Source organism: Galleria mellonella, unplaced genomic scaffold (assembly GCF_026898425.1).
Source record: "Galleria mellonella isolate WM207_F2 unplaced genomic scaffold, CSIRO_AGI_GalMel_v1 utg63, whole genome shotgun sequence".
Taxonomy (NCBI): domain Eukaryota; kingdom Metazoa; phylum Arthropoda; class Insecta; order Lepidoptera; family Pyralidae; genus Galleria; species Galleria mellonella.
The window spans coordinates 9,234,717-9,256,348 of NW_026442130.1; the positions used below are offsets into that span (position 1 = coordinate 9,234,717).

The following is a 21,632-nucleotide window of genomic DNA, read 5'->3' on the forward strand; positions in this document are numbered from 1 at the left end:
AAAAATCATTGCGCCATCTATAAGTATAATTTACCTTCTAGCTTTGTAAAATAAAGTAATATTACTATCCGATACTAGATGTCATAAAAATATTTCAAAAATTTGTTACTTACTATTAGACAAAAGATGTCGTTTTACGTTGTGCAATTTGTATGTTTCTGTTAAAAAGTCAGGGAATGGCTAAATTATTGTATACTTAGGTACCACACAGTACTTAATCATTACCTACGTTGTTTAAGGGTCGGCACTGTCAAAAATTTGTATTAACAAGAAATATCGACACCATTATACTATATATAAATATACATAGTGTTATTCACCATCGATAAATATCATAGAAAATCTGGGTGTTTTAATATTCAGAATTTTTAAATTCATATTACTCACTTGTAAAAAAAATTACATAGATTTCATACAATTTTTTTTACCAAATTAAGGCGTACACGTATGAACCTATAAATTTGCTAAGTAGAAAGACTTGCTTTCAGTGTTTCCATGCTATGTAATAATGTTTCTATCTAAATATTGACTGATCTGACTGACAGAAAAGACGAAAAGTGGCGTTTCATTCAATCGCTCGTTCATTCTGAGTTTTGGCCGGGCTGTTATCCCGCCCCGCGGTCTCACTTAGCGGTTTAGCCAGCACTTAACGACAACGACACGAGAGAAGCTATTGTCATTGGATTGGACTAAGCATTTGGCCGCTTTTGCCTGTCGGGAATAGTGTATTATTTGTGTAACTAGTGTTGTTTATAAAATTACATGTTTGTTAAGTTCTCACTGAAAACAAACGAAGTTTACGGTAAGTCATTAATCATTAGTTAAGTATATAGATAATATAATATTCTATTTGAATTAATAGAGAGTAATGCACGAATTGCATGAGATCAGTCATGTGAAAATATCAAGATCCCGTCTTTATGATTTCTGGTTAGTGTTGCTTAATAACTGATAATACAATAATTCCGGCTAGGTTTAACTTTGATTCATTGGTTATACTTATGTTCATTACCAATAATGATATCATCTGCCTTGATTAAACGCTACTTCACAAGGTGCTCGCCTACTAACATATTTATGTAAACAATAAGTTGACAATAGGTGATCGAACTCGTAAATTGTATATTTTAAGTAATGAAAGGTATTTTTATATTAAAGTAGATACAAAACTACTTATATTAACTGCCTGTATTTAAGACGTTTTTTTAATATCGTATTAAATCTAAAACAATTTACTTAATAATATCAAATTAGAACATCCATAGCAGCAGTGTGTCATTATAGTGTTATTTCAAAACTTTCTTCAAAGTTTACCTGTAAAAACTTAGTCTGAGTCCTAAACACCCTACTGTTGGACATGGAAACCCCCAAAGGAGGGGAAGAGGGATTCTTAAAAACAGAGATGTACTGGACCTAATGCTAGCATTATACCCTGTCAGGTCCATACAGTCCTCCCTGGAAACATTCTGGTTAATTCCTTCCGAATGTGTGATGAGGAGCCAATTAACCTGATTACTTAGTGATATCCTTATTACTTACTGATATCTCTTCAGCAAATACTGATATTGTTAAGGGGGTTGCCATTTAATTTTTGTCTCATGAAAAACCCCCAAAAGAGGTTATGAGCTTACAGTTACCATTTTCATCAGAAGGCCTATAGTATTTTATTTCAAGTTTTCATGCTCTTGTCATTACATCCAAACTTCCAATGTTTATATTTTATAATATACCTACTCTTTGCTTTTTGTCTCAATATCCTGTGCTCAAAGGTTATCTGGATGAGATTGTTAGCAAGAAGGCCACCTTTTGTATCACTTCTCAATAAAATTCACTGTGTTTTTTAATGGTTACGGTTTTTATAAATGGTGCAATAAAGTGTAAATAAATAAAATTTATTGAAGGAAATTAAGTTTATTTATTATTTATTTATTTAAATAAATATTGTATAATCATCACTATACTATGCTTATCAAAATAACTTAGGGTCGGCAGAATATGATTTCATTCATATACACACAAGAAATTAGCTATTGATTTTACAACTAGCTGCCTGCTTGACATCAACACTCCTTGGGATTGCATTTATTGGTAATATTTACTACCTACAATATAGAAGACTGTTCAAAGAATAAGGAGGTGAATGTTGGGAATGAATAAAGGAAGTTTGTAAAAAAATATGGAAAGGGAAAGAGAGACTTTATGTACAGTTGCAAAGGGGTCAGAAACTACAATGTCTCTAGAGGCCATGGTTGCATACCCATGTGCCCATACTCTAGGACTGGATAGATCACTAAAGGAGAACACTCCTGGAATATTTAAACTTTTAAGTAATATAGTACATATAATGTATAATATTACCTTAAATTTGTTGAGATTGTAATTCCACAATAACAGAATACCACAAATGAAATAAAATAAAATTTTATATTTTCTTAAGCTATTTCAAAAAGGATGAGATTTTCTTCTGTGTGTTTATGATAATTTCATCAATTACTTTATAATAGAAATACAAGGCATATTTACTGATAATGCTAAAAGAACTCTCTTCCCTCTGACATGCTACAAATTAAAATACACACTTGCATATTACTTTGCAATTGTATATTGTATGTATAATATAAAATTACAAGATAATTATATTAAAAATAAAATGTTTATGCTCACTATTTAGTTTATTAAGAGAAATATTAATGAGATATGAATTTTACTTAATGATTTGGTAATTCTATAATTCATGTAGAATTAATATAGGTATAATTAATTGTTCACTCAAGTATTTTAATATTAAAAGATTTATTTCTTTTAATTATAAAAAGAAAACCTTTTAATATTTTTTTGTAACAATCATATACGAGTAGATTATTTTAATTAATACTTATACATTGTTATTACATTCTTAATATAACATTACTTACCTAATATTATTAAATATCTAAACAGGATATTTAGTGGTGTACCCATTTATGATATTAATGGTACCATAATCTTAATTACCCATTATAGGTAGTTAAGATTATGGCATCATATCTAATAATTTATGTAGATATAAGTACATATGTACATAAATTGTAAAATCAGTATGTTAAGTTCTTTGTCACAACTCTACCAGTCTTCTAATTATAAATGGATGAATATAAACTGGTACACCATCTTTGTTAATAGTATACAATGGCTGGGCACCAGTGGAGGGTGTGATGATGATAATGAAGTTGGCCGTTGGCAGTTAATTATTTCATTCATTCATTCATTCAAAATTTCAGCTGTTTTAAATTTTTTTTTGATGGGTGAAAATGGAATGGTAACCTGCACTAACAGGATATGCTGGCGGAGCACCAGTGAAGGGTGATAGATGAGAATGAAAACAGGCCAGTTAGCCCATCATGACGAATTCATTAGGATTAACCATGATAGTTTCTAGGGGGAACCACGAGGAGGTCGACCTGGTTGGTTATGTTGCTAGCAATGGGATTTTTAGTCTCCATTACTAACAATTCCTTCCCCCCCCCCACCCCTAATTTTAGCTGTTAACTGTCCACTGCTGAACATAAGCCTTCCCCATTATGGTAGTTTTGTGAAGTGCTGAATCCCAGGTGTATTCAACACGATAGGCTAACTGACCTGCTTTTTCCTCATCTGTCATCCCTCACTGGTGCTCCATCAGTATATTATTAGCGCAGGCGGAGTTACCATTTCATTATCATCCATTAAAAAAAAAAACGGGTGCCACGCCAGCGTATACCGATAGCGCATGCGGCGTTATCATTTCATTCTCCCCTGTAAAAAACATTGCGGATGAGTTGTGTTAATGGGTTGTCATTCGTATGGTATGGTGTTACTTAAAACCTAGTGATTGATGGTTTATTCGAGTAACGAGATATAATCTGCTATTAGTTGTTACTGGCGGTCATTCAACTCACCTGAAATATAATTATTGCATGCAAAACGTTATGTAAATAGGTATTCTAGTAGATACAAGAAATTGTGTCGCTGACATTGCTACGCATCCACTTAACCCTATATTTATAAAAACGTTAAATTTCTTATAAACATATTTTAGCTATAAAAGTGTTTAGTTTTTTCTTTTTCGCAATTTTCTCAATTTGGTAAACACTGGCAAAACATTGTAATAATTAAAATATATTTGTTTTTATGAATAAGGGGGTAAGCAATAATAATTTATACCTATCCAGATATTGTAATGCAGTGATCCCAAATTTCACATTTTCTAATAATGTTTTGATTAAGTACGTAGATAAATTATATTCTCTTATTTATTCGCAAACATGCATATTTATTAAATGACATAAATGGAGTGATAACACAACCGGAGTTATCGAGTTACGCTGACGGGAGACCTATGATAGCTTTCAACTGGAAATAACCGACAGGAAGGGATTGTTAGTAATGTTGATTCCGAATCCCATTGCTAGCAATATACACTGTCAGATTGACCTCCGCGAGGTCCCCCCTGTAAACCGTCGTGCTGAATTCCAGGTGTATTTATTTGTCATGATAGCTAATTAACCTACTTTTTCGTTCTCACCTATTATCCGTCACTGGTACTGTGCCAGCATGTGCCGTTAGCATAGACGGGATTACCATTCTATTATTATCCATAAAAAAGAGATGAGACCGCGATGAAACCACAGTGGGTCTCACTGTGGTTCTTGTGTTAGTCCCTATCACCTTACAAAATTTTTACCTCGTAGTTTTAAAGCATTAGCTAGGTATGTATGTAGGAGCATTGCTCATTTCATTATGTGAGGATGACGTGACATAACTGTTTAGAATTGCCTTGCAAGCTTGCTCGTAATCCAACCACTGTTACCTTAGTTTTATTATTTAAATTACCAATATTCGTATATCTCTATCAATTTTATTTTTGTGAGAAAATTAATTATATTATAGAATCTTTATTGTACATACTTTACATTGGATACATTAAAAAAACAATATACTATGGCCTACTTATCCTATAGAGACATCTTTTACAGTCAATATTATATATCAATTTTGTAATTATATTTATAATTTATTAATATCTGTTTTTTTTTTAATTAATTTACTGTTTTTTTTTTCCAAAATTTTATCTAAATCAGTTGAGTAAATCATACAACCAGTTATTATGTTAATTGTATAGTCACAATTGATTAAAAATAATCTCTTGATGGTGGCACTTGGTTAAGTTAATCTTAACTATTAAGCAAACAAAATCGTCGGCTAAGCTAGTATAGTAATAAAATTACATAAAAATAAACATACCTACCTATCAATTACACAGAGAAATGAAATTACCACAAAACGTTCCTAACGCACCGGAGAAATGAATTCAGTTCACTTCATTTTCATAATTATCCCATCCACTTAATTCTGATACGGTCATTTGAGAGATCATGCTTATGCCATGGAATTAATTTAATCTATTTATTGTACACGTAACAGATAGAGAGTATTGTATAGTTATAACAATTAAACGAACGCTCATTCTTCACTACTCCGACTTTTCTTCAGTGCAAATGTTGAAATACGAGTACTAAAAGCATTCTTTAGTTACTCAACTAAATTCGCGAAGAATTTTATAGAATTTTCAAGTATATTGACGTCTACTAAAGAACACGGAATACACTCGCGGAATATATATTTTTTTTGTTCGTACGGATTCGCTCATGAAGGGATAGCGTGTTAACATAAATAACTACATATATATAGGATTTGATGGTTGTAGATGGTTATTTTTAATAATTTTATCTTACACCGTCGACTCAATAAACAAACAGTATAATTATATAAATCAATAAAAGAACACCTTCAAACGCAGTCCAAAAGAAAAATGGGCGCTTCTGACAGACATCAGAACCACTGCAGCTTCATAAAAATCTTAGAATCCTTCATCTTTAAACATTTTAGATATTTCCGTCAGATGGGTCGTCAATAATTGTTTGCCATTCCAAGTTCCATAAAACAAATTCTCAAAAATAAAGATTTTTTAATAAAATCCGCACCAGTACTAGGTACTGCAATATTGCTGATCACGTACTTTTAGTAGATAACAGAATAGAGGGTCACACGTTCCGTTTTGTGTCACAACAGTCACGGACCATTGGGTCTTTTGTGTCAAGTTAGATTGATGGCGAAAACGGCGCCATAAAAAGAAATAAATATCGAAATTGTGGTAGTCCGCTTTCTTTTTAATATATTTTTTTATAGCGTAAATCTCATAATATAACGCGATTATATCGTCAATTGTGAACTGAGTTTGAAGAAAACTTGATATTTCACGTTCTAAATTCAAATATTTTAAATCAAACGTGCCTACGAAACATCACATCATCCATCGGTGTGTTTTATCACGATAAAAGTAGCTGAATTTTTTAAAAGCACGTAAAAAGTACATATGAATTAGTAACTGCCTTTAAAGTTAAAATAATCACGTTACAATCCATGTTTCGTTTCGCATAACAACCGAAGAATATAACGTACTCCGGTAACTCGGGAATTCTGGTTTTCTTCAAGATATTCTATATTCGGTGAGAGCTCGGTTGTGGTTAGATAAATTAGACTACGTTTATAAAACTTTCATTATCAGCCTATGTTTTAAATGGAATGAAAGATGTGAGAAGTTTATTTGCCATCTTAAATAAATAATCAATGTTAATAAAATTTAAATATTCGGATCGCAATTTAGAAATTTATAAAAAAGTAATAGCTAATAAAATAACATACTAGAGGGAAAAATAGAGAGCAAAAGAGGAAGGGGAAGACCAAGAAATAACTACATGAGATAGATACTAGGAGTAATGTCGTACAGAGTCAAAGATATGGCCTGGAAAAGAGCTGGCTGAAAGAGAATGCATAAATTAGTTGCCCCAACAAGAAGAAACTCTTAAATGAAAAGGAAAAAAGTAATATTTAATATAAAAAAAAGTAAATATGGATTTGATTTGCATATTTACTTTTTCTAGGGCACGAACATACCGATGAATAATGACATATTTCGTACCTTCAACCACCATTAATATAAAATCAACATTGGAATAAAATATGTATAGAATTGGCGACATCGCGTGTCATGATCACAATTTTTTTTGATGCGGTTTTAGAATCTTAATACCTGCAATTTGTTTAGAAATAATCATCATCATCATCATCGAAGCAGTTAACTGTCCAATGTTGAACATAGGTGTTCCTCTTGGAGGGTTTGCCTTTAGACGAACCTTTAGAAATCATCTAATAAAATATACATCTTTTGCATATAACGTACCAGCCATAGGCACGTCTAGTATAATGAATACGCTGAGTCAGCCACGTTTATTGGCTCACAATACCCGATTGCGTTTACATTGAATGATTCTAGTTATGCCATTGATTCCATCTTTTTTGCACTTACCGTTATTGATGTATTTTTTAACGTACTATATAATTAAGTGTAAACGCACGCGTTCTTGTCGATCATAATTTTTTAAAGTGAATCAATAGGAATTTAAATAAACCAATGTAGTTTTTTGTCAGTTAACATTTGCAAAAAAATTAGAACTTTTCTAGAGTTTTAATTCATTAAGTAATCTGTTAATAACTGCGTGAGATGAGTAAAAAATCATTTTATGAGTATGCAATTAAACTTGTAAATTTAAATGAATGATAATAATTTTTCGTTTGAAAAATAGTTTTCTAAATGATTTCGAGTAATGGGATGAAAAGTAAAATACAAATAAAATATTATTTGAAATCATGAATGTTATAACTGCGTTTTTTGAGCGAGTTCGTGAAGGATGTTCTCGTTTCACCCGTACTTTTTTTTTTGTCTATTTTACGTCATATCTTCATCAATTGTAACCGATTTTGATAATTCTTTTTGCAGTCTCGTGTCACGGTCGAAGTAGCTGTTTTACAGAAAACATATTACTTACATACTTGAAACATAACCAAAACCCAACTGCGATTACCAACTCGCCTACCAAGCGTGGCAACTACTGGAAAATACCCCCTTATGGCCCTTTATGGGAGGCTTATGTTCAGCAGTGGACAATTAACGGCTGATATGATGGTGATACATATATAGTGCAAATGGTGTTATTTTATCTACTAATTGTTTGACACGTTTCTATTTTTAAACAAATGCCAGTTCAACCTTTTTCATTGACATGACCAAAGTATGAAAAAATATTTCGCCACCCCCGAACTTTCACTTTTTTCATGTATTTTTAATGTTACAAAGATGTAGGGACAGCATTTCAATGCAATTATTGCAATTGCAAATGTTACATTGCAATGCAACATTTTTATTCATTTACATAATTAGGTTTCGAATAAATAGAGAATTAAGTACATATTTTTAAATTACTACCCTTATACATTCTACAGTTTTCTTGCAGCTTCTCAAAGGTTGACTGTAAGAGATCCCTTTATGGGATAAGTCCGCCATTGTATACTAAATCATTTACTAGTATTTAATCTGAGTTATGTACAATAAAGATTTTTACAATACAATACAATATTTTTAAATCGAATACCTTTTTTTGCTTAGGTAGTTTTCGCGACCCCCCTATAGAGGCTTCGCATCCCACACTTTGAAAAACGCTGCTCTATAAGTGTACCGACATAGAGTGCCTTTGTTTGAATAAAATAATAAACATTAAAATGAGTTGATGATTAATTTTCTATAATTTGCTATCGCTCGTTTAATTATTAATTAAACCATATTTTTTGCAATATTAATACTCCTAATAGGCATGTTAGTAGTTTATCAGACTAGGTAACGATATAAATATAAATTTATTACAGTACAATTATATAGGGTTATACGATAATATTCCCGAATAACCGTACATTTGGAAATAATGTATTTTTTTACAATTTTATTATTATAACTGTTGCGTCTAGCTTTCTTTGTAAGTAGGTATTTTATAGATATAGATAGAATGTACACTACCATTTTCACCTATTAAAAATCTTCGCCTACCGTCACTTAGTCACAGGTTATGATAGGTAATGATGAAGTCAGATCAGTTGGTTCATCGTGATGAATTCACTAAGAATTTGCCACGATGGTTTCCAGAAGCCTCTCTGGAAGGTCCCAATTGGAGGATTTTTTTAAATAGATGACAATAGAATGGTAACCCTGCCTGCACTAACGGTATACGCTGGCGGGACACTAGTGAGGGATGAAAATGCAGGTCAGTTAGCCCATCATGAATTCAGCACGATAGTTTCCAGGGAGGACCACGTGAAGGTCGACCTGTCCGGACTCATTGCTAGCAATATACCTTCTATATTGCTAGCAATGGATCTGTTAATCCGCATTACTAATAATACATTCACAATTCAATTCATCCTCACCTATCATCTTTCACTAGTGACCCGTCAGTGTATTCCGATAGCGCAAGCGGGGTCTTCATTTATTTTCACCCATTAAAAAACAGGGTACATAACTAGCAATGGGGACTAATGACATCACAATCACTCCCCCCCTCCACCATTATAGGTAGGTTAGATTACGTTCATTTCATCTCGCTTCGTAATGAATCACTCGGCGAGTGTTCTGCGGCCGAGGTCGATGCGGCGCCAACATTATCGAACATACCTAAATAGATAAAGAATAATAAACGTTATTTACTACATAAAATACATTTGTACTATGCGAGATAAAGCGCAGGAAATCTAGCGGAGTCATGTAAATAAAATGTTCTTTATCGGTGATTCTCGACCGATTTCTCTATGAATAATTGAATGCCTACTTCTGTGAAATTTTATGATAATGATAGTTTATATATATATATATATATATATATATATATATATATATAAATTTTTATTTTGTATTACCTAGTTCTATGTTTACTTTCAAGAGACATAAACAAAATATAAATTTATATACATATCTTATTTTATGTACATGCTCAAATTTATCTATATATACTCTAGTTAATAAAACATTATTTTAAAATATTTAAAAGGACATTAAAATTTATATTTTTCTATTTTCTTTTTTTAACCTATAAACTAAAAATGTCACTGGAAGACAACAAAGACACCGACAACTTTGTATTTTATATTCCCATGAGAACGACCTGAAACTTAGGCTCGCTTTGACATAAAAGTAAAAAAAAAGTATAAGAAATTAATTACTCTTTAACTCGTGGTACTTTATATTTAAGAGGTAGTTAACAAGTCCTTTATAAAACAAAAAAAAAAAAACATTACCAAAGTTATAAGAAATAATGTACGATTTAATATTTTTTTTAGAAAATAGATGACGACAACCCTAACCGACCTCGAAAGGGAATGACAGAATCGACAACAACTAATATTAACTCTATCGGTCAACAGTTTGGAACGCCCTGCCCTATTGTCACTATGTGCCTTGGTATTTGTTTTCTTTATTAAGTTCCACCCGTGATTGCTGAGATATCTTACTCTATTAGATTTTCGTTTCTTAATTACTATAGAAAAAGTGCCCTTCTCTTACCATTGGCTATAGGTTTATTTTAATACTTAAATATTTTATTTAAGATGTATTAAAGTTGCTATATTGTACGTAGTAAGACTATAATGACACCTCTATTTTTTTATATGTATATTATAAAAATATATAATATTTATTATAAATGTAACTAAATACGGGTTATGGCAGTAAAAGACACCTGTTACATTGAATTCAAATATATTCAGCATAATGTGGCCATGTCAAGTATTACTTTCTCGCAATAGAGTTATTACTCTTACAAAATGCTTCTGAATACACTATCGGGGATTACAGATATAAGAATATTTGTTTTTATATGTAATTTCACCTTGAAAAGTTAACAACAGCACAAAGTCACAAAAAGCTTTTTGTATTGTAACTGTCACATTCACTTATTAGAAACAACTAAGTATTTGATGTGAACCGTACTCACAATCGACAGCTATGAATAAATTAGCTCATTACAACAACAAAGACTCAAGTATTTAAGGTCAATACACGCTCTACTTTATTAGTAATTGATCTGCACCCAATCCTGTGGCCATCCCACTCGTTTACATTGTCATCCAGGCGTTCAGTACTCTGTGCCTACTGTTATAGTGATGTGACACAAACATGACATCACACGCAATCCAACTAATTCCGTGACATTGAGCTAGTGTTAGTAACATAAAAAAATGTCACGAATTATAAATTGTATACTGAAAAAACTAACTGTTATCTGTTTTCCATCTTCACTTCAGAAAATTGCATCAAAATTTGCTCTCATACCTTAAGAAATCTCTGTGCAAAATTTCACGTTTCTAGAACCAGTAGTTTCGGCTTTGTGATAGTTAGTCAGATTCTCTTTTTATATTTGTAGAATATAATTATATTATGTACCTAATACCTACAGATAATCTAATTACAACACCTAAAACAAGTAATTGACTTGTCAGGGCATATATGAAACAATTACTTAGCTTTAAAACTCGAAAAATGTGATCTGCGCAATTAACATAAATGGTTTTATTTTAAAGAATGTCTGGTGAATGAATTTAATGAATGGGAGGTCTCCGGTTTAAACTTGAAAATCTGTTTCTAGTTTTCTGTACATTTTCGTATCTCCCGGATGTTTTATGTATAATTTTCTTTTTAGTCTTCCTTCTTATGCGGTTTTAATTATTCCTTTAATTCTTTTCCTTATATCGCATTTTCTGTTATTTTAAAAACAACATTTTATATTATAATGGCTTGTGAGGTTGTTCTTGAAAATGTTTGACAAAAAAAACTATTGGGAAATACTTTTTGCTATCAATTTTACCACGATACAGATATATTTTAGGTAATGGTGTTACTGGTGGGTCATTTACATTCTGTTAATCTTTAATCATTTGTAATTCTAAATACAAAACCCCGTCAAAAATAACGATTGTACTTTGGAATGCCAGTTAAATTTTGGTAGCAAGGGTACCCTGATATATCTTAAGAATGTATCGATATGTCCACTCCAGATGTACTTATTTTGATTTATCGATTCACTCGCTTTAATCAAAACGGATTATTAAGTCGCATCACTATCAATATATTTTCATTCGAGCGGTCGTCACCAATAAAGTGATTAATTCAGGTCATAGTCCTCATCCATTTGAAATTAGGGTCATTGTTGGTTGCATCAACATCTGGTTCGACAATTGGACGCTTTATGGTTAACTGTTATAGTATAGTAGGCAATTATTGGTTTTATTTATTGCTATTGCAGTGAATTATTCATAAGGCTCTTCCATGACTAATATTTGTGAAACATACAAAATTGCCATTTTGCATACGTATATGATAATATTATCTATGTAAAACCTTAGAGTTAGGAAGTCTTCAGATACGTATTTTCAATTTTCGATACTTAAAAACCGAAATACTTATGAAATTGCTTTACTGGCCATCAGACCCAAACGACTATTTCATGATGATTAAAATTTAGTATATTACAGTATTATGACAAATTTTAATTTTTTATTATCGTAAACCGTTCAAATATAATATGTAAATATTTATTTAATTGCTTTTTCCATACAATGACTAACTTTCTTTAGGCGACTTACAAAAGTAGAAGGTTAAATTCATATATCGATATTTATGTATGTATAACATTATATTACGCGTTAGAAATTAATTTTTTTGTATTAAAGTCCTTACAAATAATTTAAAATGTGACATGATACCTAAGGTTTCGTATAATTTTTTTTGTCTCATTCACTTATACTCAAATCTTGAATTAAATTTCTCCTTCTTTTTAAAATTGAAGAAAAAATACTGCCTGCCAACAGGAATGGTCATTATCTTTCCAAATCGGGCTTCCTCTTGTCAGCTTTGGTCGTCGAAAACCAATTTTCTATACTGCGAAGCTTGTATACAATCGGAGCAATCAGGCTGGTTTTGAATAGAACTGATTTACATAATTATCTGAAACCAAATTCGTCAATCGAATAACATACCAAAATATACATAATATACACCTGTTGTTGATAGAAAATCAAAGTTAAAAAAAATGCAGGTTGAATTATTTGCCCATTTGTAGGCCACAAACCTTGTCCTATCCTGTCAGGTCAATCTCCTGGACTCTCTCTTTCCTCCTCCTCAGATCTCAAAGGCCTGAATACTTTCATAATAATAAATTCATCATGGTGGATCCATGGTAATTTCCTTTCTATATATCTAATTGACTTCATCCTCACCTGTCATCCATGGGGTTACCATTTCATTTTGAGCTCTTCAAAAAATCGAAATTGAGGCAAAATCAATTAAGCTCTATTGAGCCTAATTGAGGGCCAGAAACTAACACCCAAAGTGTATCCACTTAAGGTGTTGTAGGAGTATAGATAGAGATTTAAATAGATACCGCCGTATATTTAAGTCCATACCCATATATATTTACTACAATATAGTAAATATATCAAAAAGTTTACAAACACTCTTCAATGATGTATTCACTGGGATACCGACTAAATATTATCATAACTGTATTCGGAGATGTGTATTTTCTCACATTAAGTTATCATCAACCAGTGACACGAGTGCAACGAACTTTCTAAGGGTTCCGGATAAGCTGACGCCATGGGCTTGCGCTAGCGACTGTCATAGACTAACAAGGATTTTTCCTGTGATGATATAAATTTTTATTATTGTAAAATGTAGAAATTTTACTATTTCGTTATAATAACGCACTAAGATTATTTTTTCCATTTTAACACAACGGGAAAAATTTAATATTATTCTGCAAAATTTTTTATTGTAAAATAAAAATAATGTCTCTGACTACCCCATTAAAGCAATATAAAAGCATTAAAGCATATTTTTTAATTTTTCAATGTTCAAAGCAGGCAGTAATTCATATTAATTAAAATTGTGAATGTTTAAAATGCGCAAATTATACTGAATTGAATAACAAGAATACACATAATGCATTGAGTCATAAAGTAATTAATAAAATAAATTACTTTATGACTCAATTTATTAATATTAATTAATCAAACAAAATTTATTATTTATATTGTGGTATAAGGATTAATATATTTACAACAAACACTTTATTCAATAAGTAAATTTTCTTTAGATGGAAAATTTCTTTAATTAGGGAACAAGGATAAGTTATCAAACATTATCATCCAATATACTAAAACGAATACGTACACGTAATAAATTTTATATTTACTAATGTGAAAGTGAATTTGTTTGTTTATTTATGTTTGGAATTAATATTAGGAATGGATAAGTACATGCTACTTTTATATCGGTCAATCAATACTATACCGATTACGTGAACGAAGACGGATGTAAAGACTTCTATTATAACTAAATCAATTACTTTTCTACTACCAGAGGGAGACTTTGTACAAAAGTTGATTGCTTGGGTACCTCTGTCCCATTCGTGTTTCTACCATGAAGTAGTTGTGTTTGCATGGCTGTGTTTCGGTTTGAAGGGTGGGATATGGCGTGAATTTACAGGGTACAGAGGAATAACATCTGAGTCCTCAGGAATGGCAACGCATGGGGGGTATCATGGACGAAACAGTATACTCTGTTATGTCTATGGTACTACTCATGTCTATAGGCGACGGTTACCACTTTCCATAATGTGAGCCGTCAGCTTGTTTGCCATTCTAAGTTGTGTAAAAAAAAAGATGCATTTAATATCTTCAAACAAGGTACAAACGAATCTATCGATAGAATCGCATCGGTCAGCGTTCACATAAGAAAGAACAAGACAACGCATTTCGCCATCTCATTCTAGCTCGTGGACTCGCTAGCGATAACGATTAGTTTGAACCTTGTCTAGGGGGCAGGTTTTTTTTATCGATCGCTCGTTGGACTTTCTTTTAAAATCACGTTACCATCTTTGATGGCAGCGTGACTGCGTACCCACTTACTTCGCCCACTCATACCTGATTCCAACCGTACACATTTCCGTAATAAACGCTGTATCGATATTTCGAATTAAATTAAAAAAATGAATATTAGAATCATGTAGGCGTAACAGTCAAAAACCCGACTGTTAATTTCGCAAGTAACTATTTGTTAGTTTATGTCCTTTATTATTTACGTCTTCGACAAAAATTGAGACAAGACTATCTTACTATTTTGTAACGAACACAGTAAATTGTATCAATTAAAAAAGAATCGTCCAAATTGGTGCAATACAAACATAAGTATCGCACACACAAAATTACGAATAAACTGAACTGAAATAGAAAAAAATATATATATATTTGGATGGAATTCGTTTAAAAGATATTTTATGGAGTCCATCGCATTTTTTACGTATGACTTGTAATTTCGAAGACGGAAATCCGTTAAAATATATTAACAATGCTTGTCACAGAATTTTAATATATCTATTATAAGTTTATCGTTAAGTTGCTTCTATATTTAACTGTCAACAATAGATTCTACGAAATTATCCTTGTTATATTAATATAGTATTATGAATATAGTGTTATTTAAATTTTAATTACTATTAATTATTTCATCTCTTTACATAAACTACATCCAATTTAAGCATACTAAATACACCATAGTGTATAATCAAGTAGGCATATCCATTAAATATAGAATTAAAGTACACTAAAACAAAATTAGACTAAGCCAACAACAAACGAGATATTTTGCCTTAGGAAACACTCACAGGCACTTGTGAGGCATTAGAGTTTTATTGCGGCTTTTGGTACTTACTATAATAATACTCATACTTCTAATTTTGAACTATAATTATATGTATATAACGTGGTATGGATTTTCATATTTCAGACTTACGTAATGATCCTAATAATAAGGCAAATAAATACAAAAATCTACTTACCATAATAACATTAGACAAATGAACGACTATTCCAAAATAAAATCGAATATTTCAAAATATGCTTACATTTCTTCGTGGCATCTTTAAATTTTTATTCGATTAAATAAATATATTAAAAGTCATTTGTACTCAATTCGATTGCGGTTTTTAGAGAACTTTATTAATAGAACACAAGAATCTCATGTTATAAATAAATCATTCCAACCGTCGTATATTCATTAATTTATTATCCCTATTTAGATAAACCATCAACTAAAAGGTAATAAAGACGTCAAGACCGAATAAGCTCATACTTTTCCTCTTGAGCACAATTTGTCAACGTGTATTGTCGACATGTGTGACAACTAGTTGTCACATTATTAATTTTTAATGCCATGGAATAGTTTTTGTAATCACACCGGTTGAAAATCCAATTTGGACGAGTAAGATTCCTGAATAAGTTATTCACGCTAAAATAATACTTCTGTATATTATGTTAAGACTTATTTCTCACACAGAGATATCATATAATGTAAAATTATATATTTATTATTACTATTTTAACATAAGAATGGAATCTTATAAATTTAGCAGAGAGAGATTATACGAAAGTCGTCGTCTTGAGTGCCTGTATCTCATTCGTGTTAGTGTGGTTAAGCAGTTGTGTTTACGAGGATGGAATGGGATATCAGTGAAATTGCAAAATACGAAACTACTGAATCATAATTTGTTAGTGCTCAGGAATATACAAAAAATACACAGAAATGATACCCTCGTGAAATTTGTGATTTCTATGATGCTGATCATATCTATAGACAATGAATATAACTAAGGGCTGCTAAAACTGAAAATAAAACCATATAGCACCAGTTGGTCAACATGATAATAATCTAATACCTTTTCTTTGTTAACTTGATCTTAGAAATTCATGTCCAGTATTAGAACTTCAATAGGTTGTTGTGGTGGCAAATATAAAATGATATAAATTCCCATTAGAAAGGGTGATGATGGATTTTCACAGATAAACTGCAGGAAACTGTTGGTAATGCGTAATAATAAAAACAATTTCTATGAAATCCCCATAAATTTGGATTCTGCAAACGAATTGAGATGAAAAATGTAACATCGTCTTAGAATTGTTTGAACAAATGTCTTCCAATTTGTAACATTTGTTTTTCTCGGAATATACTCTTCACAATGAAAATAATTTATATCTTCGCAATATTAGAGATATTTTTAATTACTGACAAAAAAAAAACAAAGATTATTAGATAACAACGTCAGTCATTATAGTGTCTATATCGAAATCTTTATTAAGGAAAATACCCTTTAAATTAGTGAGCAAAAAAAAGTATGTCGAATAAAGTTGACGAAACAAATATACAAAATAGAAGGTTTATGTGCACAACTTGAGCTGTTTCTACTCGAGTTATGCACATAATGTAATTAAACTGTATCCTAAATAGTGCTGTACCTACTCAAGTTGTGTATATAATGTAACTGAATGGCAACCTAGCCCTGTCATTTATAACACTATTACTTAAGCCTGTCATAGTTACTATTTGTGTTCTTAGTGAAATAAAGACCGGTACCGAGAGAAGCCTGGTTTACAGTGTCTGTATGCGAAATAGATAAATCGAGAGATGTATGTGAATATAAAAGCTTTTAGCACATCGTCCTCTTAGTCTACCCTGCGAAGACCTTTGCGTGGAAATAAATATCTATCTCAATACAAAAAATAAATACAGACGACTCATAATTACTTTCCTAAAGTCGATTATCACCAACATATGTGTCTACAACATTGAGCATCCTCTGCGCTAATCAATATGCCGTAAGATTGGAATTCCTATCGGAATCCTATCTTATTAATAGTATCTATTGATTGATTTACAGATATTTAACTACCAAATAAACCTGTTTGTTTATAATATACATTTTAGTACAGTTTATTTTGTATCGAAACGCATCATAGTTTTATCTGCATCGTTGAATGATTGTACATTTAATGGCAGTTAAACTGGTTCAGAAAATGGGCCAGTGTAATAAAATATAGTAACCGTACACGTGGGAATCGAACATGATAACATTAATCCTCCACCGTGCGTTTTTCAAGGCACTTTCTCCCACGCACAACCACTCTTTGGAATCAACTTCCAGCAGCAGTATTTCCGAACCGATACGACAACATAACCTTCAAGAAAAGAGCATATTCCTTTTTAAAAGGCCGGCAGCACACCTGCAATGCCGTAGGTGTTGTGGGTGATCATGGGCGGCGGTAGTCACTTACCATCAGGTGAGCCGCATGCTCGTTTGCCCCCTGTGTTGTAAAAAAAAAAAAAAAAATTAATAAATACTAAACTAAATATTAAAACATGAAAATATAATCTAATATTCTGAATTGGCAAAGATATTTGAGTCACTTAAAAATATTCTAAAATTACGCATATATATAACATAACATAATACATAATATAATAGAACATAAATTACATATTGTATATATTTATTATTAATTGTAAAAATTGCTATAATAATCGTCTAATACAGTTTTGTATTGCTCCTCCTTTAGATTGTATAGATAGAATGGCTCCATAGAAATGATTCGTAAAAAACGGGTCACCTTTTTCATACAATTTTTAATAATAAATAGTTATGACCGATTCTTTTATAACTTCTATATTTATTTTGTCTTATAAATTATACATTTTTTTAATGCGTAAACGTTTATTTTATTTATTAAATAATACTTCAAGTTACATTTTATACGTAAGTATATAGAGTACTAATAAAAAAAGAGTTATTTGACAATAAACTGACAAAAAAATTTACCCATTTTTGAAGCTCGATGCTCTATCTATATAATCTAAATGTCATCCGTTTTTGGCGTAAACGCCATATATATGAGGAACCAACATATAAGTACCCAGAGCTTAGCATAGACTGGGCAACACTTCTGATGTCCTAATATCTTTAGTTGCGGTGGCATTATGACATCATTGTCATCATCATATCAACAGTTAACTGTCCATTGCTGAACATAGGCCTCACCCATAAAGGGGATATTGCCAATAGTTGCCACGCTTGGCAGGCGAATTTTTTTGAATTGGCAAATACGCTTATAGTTCCCTTAGTCGCCTCTTACGACACCCATGGGAAAGGAAGGGGTGGCCCATTCTGCGCCGGGACCACACGGCATCACATAATAAAGATTGGATAATTTTGTACACTAAACAGCAGCAGTGGGCAAGTTAATTTCCATGAATATTTCCAGATAAAAATTAATATTCCACTTACGGTTCCAGTTGAATGCTTTAGAATTTGGTGGGTCGGAGTGGTAGGACTGTTATAGATATTCATCACAGATGATTTCACACTTGACTAACACATGTTAAAATAACATTGTTTCTGTAAGTCATCTATCATGTGTGTACAGTAATTTTGTTCGTAACAGAGATTAATAACAACCATATTTGTATTTGATCCCGTCATTCATAACAAATGTGACTAATAATTGTGAGGATATAACGAGTGACTAGTATTTTTGGTATGAAATCTTGTTATCTTATTTTTTATTAATTACATAAACAGTAAATACTTAAGTAATTGACAAATCCGGAATTCATGACTGACGACGTTCATGTTCATAGGCAACAGTGAGCATTTCTATCGGGTCACTGTCGGTTTTTTTTATGCAACTTAGAATGGCAAACAAGCTGACGTGGGCCGTCAGCTTGTTTGCCTGATAGAAAATGGTGACCGTCGCTTAAAGACATAAGCAGTATCATTAACATAACAGAGTATACTGTTTAGCCCATGATACCCCCCATGCATTACCATTCCTGAGGACTCCTGTGTTATTCCTTTGTAGCCTGTAAATTCACTGCTATATCCCACCCTTTAAACCGAAATACAGCAAAAGCAAACACAACTGCTTCACAATAGAAACACGAATGGGACGGAGGTGCCCAAAACAAACAACTTTTAGATAAAGTCAAGCTCTGGAAATAATAAATGATCGTGTTTAGCATTTAAAATCATCAATAAAAAAAATTAGAAGACAAAATCACAAAATAAATATGTTACCTCAATTTAAATCAAAAGTTATTTTGAAAGTTTATGGTTGATATATTTTACACTATTATAATGCAACCTGTAGTACTCCCACAATGGAGATCTCTCATGTTGTTTAAACGATACATTGTATTAAAAAACTCAGAAAAGCCTTGTACTTTTATAGTCGTTTTTTTGCACTAATCTGAAGCCTATCAACTACTCGTATTTATTCAATATGGTCTTTGTTTACTTGAACCCGTATTTGTTTGTATTTGTCAATATAATAACATATTTATAAATCCCCCAAAGTCTTGTGTTCTTGTGAAAAGGTTTTTAAAATTTAAAATAAACATTTATCGTAACCAGACCACACACGAGGTATCTGCAGTGAGTCAGTGGTATCTTTCGAGGCATTTATGTGCTTAAAATTAACGCTAGGTATATACATTTTCGCATTATTTTTAGATGATCTCTTAAATCAGATTATGTGGTATGCTAATATAATTTACAGGAACCGCCTGGCAGTACTGTTTACTGTCGGTTCTCTTTTCCTGAGAACAAACGGATTCTCGTGATGGAAACATGAAAATAAAATTACGTCAAAAGCTTAGTATATAGGAATCTATAGTTGAAATTGTTTTTAATAAAGGTTATTCAACTATATTATATTTTAAAGATACAAACAATAAGGTATTTAACATAATACAATGAGGCTACACGCTATCGTGTGCAAAGATTTAGCAAATAACAGTATATAATACATTTTTTTTTTTTTTTATAAAACTTAGAATGGCAAACAAGCTGACGGCCCACCTGATGGAAAGTGGTAACCGTCGCCTATAGATATGAGCAGTACCATGGACGTAACAGAGTATACTGTTTCGCCCATGATATCCCCCATGCGTTGCCATTCCTGAGGACTCAGGTGTTATTCCTCTGTACCCAGTAAATTCACGCCATATCCCACCCTTCAAACCGAAACACAGCCATGCAAACACAACTGCTTTCACATTGCCGTCCACCTTTCTTCCGAGGACTTACATAGGAACCCCGAGTGTCCTCGTTGCTCTAGCACGTTTTTTAGAGATTGGGTTAAACTGAGTAATTATTTAAAACTCTTAGTTGGTCCTGCTGTTATATAGTAAGTGGGAATCTTTCGCCCCACCACTCTGTGTATCAATCTCAATAAAGTAGATAAATACATTCGTACATATGTAAGTCAACATGAACTACAATTCAAAGCTACAAACGCTTGCGAATATAATATAGAATAAGTACCTACCTAATAACACTGCGTTTCAAGTTGTTTTCTTATCTCTAATTTCTGCTGAAACTAAAGTTCTCGAGAGTGTCGGTCACCTTTAATAATTTTGTACCTACGACGCACGCAAGTTAGGCAAATAACCGATAGACGTATTGTGCTGAAAGAAACTGATTGGTCGACATGCAACCAAACTGATACGAGCATATTGCTTATACATAAAAATTTCTTTGCATATTCTATATTGTCCACGAATAGAAAGTTTACTAACTTTTAATATGTGGTATTAAAGTTAATAGTAGTACGTTTAATAGTATATATATATATATATATATATATATATATATATATATATATATATATATATCGTATATCCGTACTTTATACTTAGTATAAGCTATTACATATATTATCTATGGTATAAGTAAATTAGATGTTTAAATTTCAGATTACTTAAAGTTTACAAGCGTGCATGCCTATAAACTTATTCACCATTCTACGCCTCTTAGATTATTCATAAAGTTGAATGCAAACACTAT

At 31.7% G+C, this 21,632-nt stretch overlaps 1 protein-coding gene across 7 annotated transcripts in view; it reads left to right on the forward strand.

The window, feature by feature from the left end:
* The first annotated feature begins 587 nt into the window (after window positions 1-587).
* Window positions 588-21,632, forward strand: part of LOC113521990 (dystroglycan 1) — a 131,278-nt gene continuing 110,233 nt past the window's right edge. For 5 of the 7 annotated variants that reach the window (XM_031909981.2, XM_031909987.2, XM_031909982.2 and 2 more), the window contains exon 1: window positions 589-802. The gene's annotated coding sequence lies outside the window, so the exon portion shown is untranslated. Of the gene's footprint in view, window positions 803-21,632 lie in introns of all 7 variants that reach the window. The other 2 variants (XM_031909989.2, XM_026907696.3) reach the window with 2 other exon arrangements.